At 47.0% G+C, this 6000-nt stretch overlaps 1 long non-coding RNA gene across 1 annotated transcript in view; it reads left to right on the top strand.

Annotated features, from left to right (window-relative positions):
- Positions 1 to 2643: 2643 nt before the first annotated feature.
- The window catches only part of LOC145355745 (uncharacterized), a 222280-nt gene continuing 218923 nt past the window's right edge, over positions 2644 to 6000 (top strand). Inside the window, exon 1 of the long non-coding RNA XR_013889038.1 lies at positions 2644 to 3016. This is a non-coding gene — a long non-coding RNA (uncharacterized LOC145355745). The remainder of the gene's footprint in view (positions 3017 to 6000) is intronic.

Raw genomic sequence — 6000 nt, 5'->3', positions numbered from 1 at the left:
ACTGTAGTTGCTGTGGGTCTGGAGTCACATGTAAGCCAGATCAGATAAGGATGGCAGATTTCCTTTCCTAAACCAGGTGAGGTTTTACAACAATTAATGATATAGATTGGTTTTCCAATCCTTATTTTATAATTCGTGGCATCGTGGACAGTGAATAAACTTATCTCCAATTGCAACAGGATCTTGATCAATTGGGCCAGTGGGCTGACGAATGGCAGATGGAGTTTAATTTAGACAAATGCAAGGTGATGCATTTCGGTAGATTGAACTAGGGCAGGACTTACTCAGTTAATGGTAGGGTGTTAGGGAGAGTTACAGAACAAAGAGATCAAGGGGCACATGTTCATAACTTCTTGAAAGTGGAGTCACAGGTGGACAGAATGGTGAAGAAGGCATTCGGCATGCTTGGTTTCATCGGTCAGAACATTAAATAAAGGAGTTGGGACATCTTGTTGAAGTTGTATGAGACATTGGTAAGGCCACACTTGGAATACTATGTGCGGTTCTGGTTACCCTATTGTAGAAAGGATATTATTAAAGTAGAAAGAGTGCAGAAAAGATTTACTAGGATGCTACTGAGACTTGACAGTTTGAGTTATAAGGAGAGGATGGATAGACTGGGACCTTTTTCTCTGGAGCGTAGGAGGCTGAGGGGTGATCTTATGGAGGTCTATAAAATAATGAGGGACACAGTTCAGCTAGATAGTCAATATCTTTTCCCAAAGGTAAAGGAGTCTAAAACGAGAGGGCATAGGTTTAAGGTGACAGGGGAGAGATACAAAAGTGTCCAGAGGGGCAATTTCTTCATACTGAGGGTGGTAAGTGTCTGGAACAAGCTGCCAGAGGTGGTAGTAGTAGAGATGGGTGCAATTTTGTCTTTTAAAAACCATTTAGATAGTTACATGGGTAAGATGGGTATAGAGAGCTATGGGCCAAACACAGGCAATTGGGATTAGCTTAGGGGTTTTAAAAAAAAAGGGTGGCATGGGCCGAAGAGCCTGTTTCCATGCTGTAAACCTCAATGACTCAATGACACTCATGGGATTTGAAGCCATATCCCCAAAGTATTAAGCCCGGACATCTGGGTTACTAGTCTGGTGACAATACCTCTTAAATCACCTTCCTCCCACCCACATACTTCATGGATGATCTATATTTTAACTCTAATCACTTTAGTTCCCTAGCCTTAATACTCTGGCCTGACAAAAAAAAATCTATCAATCTCACTATGGCATTTGCACTTAACCCTGCCAACCCTCTCCCCACTCCCGACTCCCATCACCATAACCCCTGCAGACCCTCAACTCCCACCACCCTGGCCTTGCAGCCTTAACATCTGGAGAGAATTTGAAATTTCCACTGGAATCATTGAATGGTCACAGTGTAATGGAGGCCATTTGGCCCACTGAGCTTGTACTAGCTCTCCACAAGACTAACTGAACTAGTCCCAATCCCCAGCCCCTTTTCACACAGTCCTGAATATATATCTTGCTATCTCTTTCTCTTTATTCTGCCCCATTGGACAGTCCAGATCTAAGCAAGATTATGGCCTATTTCGCCCCCCTCCCTAGATTGCCCTCACCAGAAGGATAGACAGAGAAAGAAAGAGAGATGGAGGGAGAGACAGATGCTGTGGGGGTGGGTGCAGAGAGACAGAAAGATGGTGGGGAGAAACAGGTGATGGAGGGAGATGGTGGGAAGAGAGAAAGAGATATGGAGGGAGAGAGAGATTGTGGGGGTGAGAGAAATGGTGGGGAGAGAGAGAGATGATGGAGAGATGGAGATGATGGGGTGAGAAAGAGAGATGTTGGAGGGAGAGAGAGATGGTGTGGGGGGGAAGAGAGAGAGGTAGAGAAAGAGCGAGCTGATGGGGTGAGAGAGATGGGGAGTCAGAGATGGTGGGTGAGAGAGAAAATGGGGTGAGAGAGAAAATGGGGTGAGAGAGAAGATGGGGTGAGAGAGATGGTGAGGGAGAGGGAGATGGTGAGGGAGAGGGAGATGGTGAGGGAGAGAGAGGGAGAGATGGTGCAGAGAGAGAGAAAGATGGCGTGGGGCGAAGAGAGAGAGATGGTGCAGAGAGAGAGAAAGATGGTGTGGGGCGAAGAGAGAGAGGTAGAGAAAGAGGGAGATGATGGGGTGAGAGAGATGGGGAGACAGAAATAGTGGGAAAGAGAGAGATGGGGTGAGAGAGATGGTGAGGGAGAGGGAGATGGTGAGAGAGGGAGAGATGATGCCGAGAGAGGTAGAGAAAGAGGGAGATGATGGGGTGAGAGAGATGGGGAGACAGAAATGGTGGGAGAGAGAGAGATGTGATGAGAGAGATGATGGGGAGAGAGATGGTGTGGGAGAGGGAGATGGTGAGAAAGAGAGGGAGTGATGGTGCAGAGAGAGAGAGAGAAAGATGGTGGGGGGAGAAGGAGGGAAAATTGGAGGAGTGAAGGGGTGGATGGGAGAGAGGATAAAAGTCAGGCAGTGCTTGCTTTAAGTGCTGTGACTGGGGTTTCACGTCCTGCGTGTGCAGAGCGCTGCTGCTGTCAGTGCTGTGTGGAGCTGCCGGTTTAAATCCTAACACACAGGCGGGGGGGTGGGGGGGGGTGCTGCTTTGCCCAGGACATAGAGGGAGAGAGATGGCACAGACAGAAAGGGTGGTGGTGGGGGAGAATTAGGGAGGGAAAGGAGAGGGAGTAAAAGGAGAAACTCCCGGAGCAGAGCTGCCTTGTCATCTCTCCAGTGTGACTGTCAGCCGAGCCACAGACATACAGAACTGAGGCTGGGTCTCTCTCCCTGCGTTACAATCGGAGCCTGATTCACTAAGTCCAGGAACTGCTGCGGTGTCGGAGTTGGGGGGAATTGAACAAACGGTGTGGAGTTGTGCAGATTTCTCTCTCTCTCTCTGGCCAGTGGGATTGGAGAGATTTATAAAGAAACCCCGGGGAGAGGAGCTGCTGTTTTATTGCCTGAACTCTGAGGCTGCAGTTGCTGCGGGATTTTCCAGGAGAGACTCCGTCAGAAGCAGGTGAGAGATACGCACTTATTTATCCTCTTAAAAGCCCGGGTCCGGTGTTGGTACAGTGTGAGGGGCTGGACAATGTATGTGATATTGAGCAAGCAATCTGTCTGTAGTTTGATATACAACTTCATATGTGATAGAGGATTGATACACACACACATACACTGACACTTTGCTACCTGAAACCCACATGTTAACTACCCTTCCACTTAATCTGCCCTCCCATCTATCTTTAATCAGGGAGAGATTTCCCGTCTGATCTTTCCACCCATGGAAGGGGTTGGGGGTTTGATTATATTGTCAGCAGCTCCTAACTTTGCCCCCTCACACACACACACCAGACTCAAAGTTCGCCTTGGTTGCAGAGGCGATGGGGGGTGGGTTATCTCTGAATGATACATCACAGTGTCCTGCCTGTGTATGGGGTGAGAATTGCTGCAATCGGATTGATGGGGTCAGTCTCTCTTTCTCCCTCTGTCTCTCCCCTGGCAAAGGGGTGCGTGCAGACAGAGGGGTAAGTGGTGTTGGACAGGGGGAGAAAAGGGTGAGATGTCTGAAGGAAAGAGGTGGGAGTGGGCAGGGAATGAGAGTTTTGTGTGTGAGAGAAGAAGTGCTGGGGGGAAAGAGAGACGGAGAAAGGGGGGAGTGTAAGGGGTAAGAGAGGAGTGTTTGTTGGGGATGCGTAGGTCGGAGGTGATTTCTTAATGTTTCTGCATAGACCCAGTCAACTCTCTGCCCTCAACATTGCGATCAAGTGAGAAAAACGTTTTTTTTATTTAAAAACTAGGGTTAATTTTAAATAAAAAGCTTTTAAACAGGCGTAAAACGGATTTTTGCAATTAAACAGAATGGAACAAAATGGGTTAGCTGTTGGATAAACTCATTTTAGAAAGAGAGAGAGGGGGGACTCAAGGGTTAAAGCAAGAAGTTGAAACATAATGGGGAAATCTCACATTTTTGCTTTCTCTCACACAGACTGGTACAGACACAGATTGACACAGATAGATTGAGATATACAGTCTGACACGGGTAGATTAACACATACACACACAACATGCACAATTGAGCACAGATATACACAGATAAACGTACACACGCTGGCACACACAACATACACAATTAAATACAGATATACAGAGATAAACAAACAACATATACAATTAAACATAGATGATCACAGATAAGCACAGATGCTGACACACAACATGCACAATTAAACATATATACAGATAAATACAATGTACAATTAAACTCATAAACACACAACATATAGAATTGAACAGACATACACAGATAAACACACACAACATACACAATTAAACAGATATTCACAGATACACACGCAATGTATAATTAAACACAGATAAACACACACAACAGACACAATTAAAAATGTATACACTGAGGTAAACATGCACATACATACTGACATATTTAAACACACGCACTCTGACCCGCAGTTTGACCAGGTCAGTGTTGTGCTGTGGAGATGTATTTCCCAGTAGTGTGTGTGTGTGTCAGATAAAGAGGGTGTGTGTGAGAGAGGGAGAGAATGTGTGTGTGTGTATGAGGGAGAGAGGGGGAGACTGTGTGATAGGGGACGTGTGTGTATGTGAGTGTCTGTGTGAGAGCGAGAGGGGGTGTGTATGAGGGAGAGAGTGTATGTGAGAGAGGGAGTGTGTGTGTGACAGAGATGGAGTGCGCGTGTGCCTGAGAGAGAGGGAGAGTGTGAGAGAGAGGGAGTGTGTGCGTATAGAGAGAGGGAGATTGTGTGTGAGAAAGAGAAGTGTGAGAGTGAGTGTGTGAGAGATAGTGTGTGTGTAAGAGAGAGGGACGGTGTGTGTGAGTGTGTGCGTGGGAGAGAGGGAGGGAGTATGTGTGTGAGTGTGTGTGTGTGTGTGTCAGAGAGAAAGCGAGTGTGTGTGGGAGAGAGAGCGAGTGTGTGTGTGGGAGAGAGGGGGAGTGTGTGTGAGAGAGTAAGAGAGCACGATTGCACCTTGCTATACTTAGGAGGAAGGAGCGTCCTATAAAAATGAATGGCGTTACTGTGCCTGCCGATAACGATCAGAGAGAGAGAGAGAGAGACATTATCCTCTCTCTCACACACACACATACCATCAAATGCAACATTTTCAACCCACTGCGTGTTGGGGAACCCGGTTGTTTGCTATTGTCCGGGAAATTGCGGGTCTAAATGTCTTCCCCAGCCAGTTTGCCTCGCACACACTGACCATTGGAAGGTTGCCATTTTCACTGCTGGCCTGTGTTAAAAGTTGTGTCGGGGGGAGGGTGTGTTAAAATGATTCACCGGGAGCTAGGGCGAAAGGGTTAAAAGTTACAGCCTGCCCGGGACAAGGACTCTTGACTCCTGCCCTCACAGCAGTGTTCAGTGCTTCTTTCCAAAGCTGTAAATAGGCTCTTTCACAAATACACCCTGCATCCCCACGTTGAGGAATCTTTTATTTCCCACAAACGTCGATCCCAATTAAAACATCAAGTTGAAGTGATTTTGTGCAACTTGTCTTGATTACTCCCTCCGATCACTCCCTCTCTACCACCTACCCACCCTCCCCAAACAGGCAGCCCTGTCCTGCTGCATTCAACCGTTTCCAAGTCACGGAAAACACTCCAAAACACTTTTGGGAATTAAAACAAAGACTGAGAGAAGGCCACTCGGCCCATTCCGTCAGTGCTAGCGCATCGAGTCATCCATCTCTTCTCCTCCCCCCACCCACCCCATAGCCCTGCAAATCTTTTCAAGCATTTATCGAATTTCCTTTTGAAAGCTTTCATTACATTTGCCCCCCCCACCACCACTTGCTCCCCCCATCACTTTTTTCTAGATCGTTGGCTCAGTTTCAAACTAAATTTCATCTCCTGTGCTTCCTAATCCAAGTCAGTTCTGTTTTGAGGTTGTATTTATTCCGGGTAATTAAGACCATAAGATATAAGAGCTTAGGCCATTTGGCCCATCGGCATGGTGGCACAGT

Source organism: Carcharhinus amblyrhynchos, chromosome 20 (genome assembly GCF_965287045.1).
Source record: "Carcharhinus amblyrhynchos chromosome 20, sCarAmb.v2.hapA, whole genome shotgun sequence".
Classification (NCBI taxonomy): domain Eukaryota; kingdom Metazoa; phylum Chordata; class Chondrichthyes; order Carcharhiniformes; family Carcharhinidae; genus Carcharhinus; species Carcharhinus amblyrhynchos.
The sequence above is the reverse complement of the archived record's forward strand: the minus strand, read 5'-3'. Positions and strand labels throughout refer to the sequence as shown.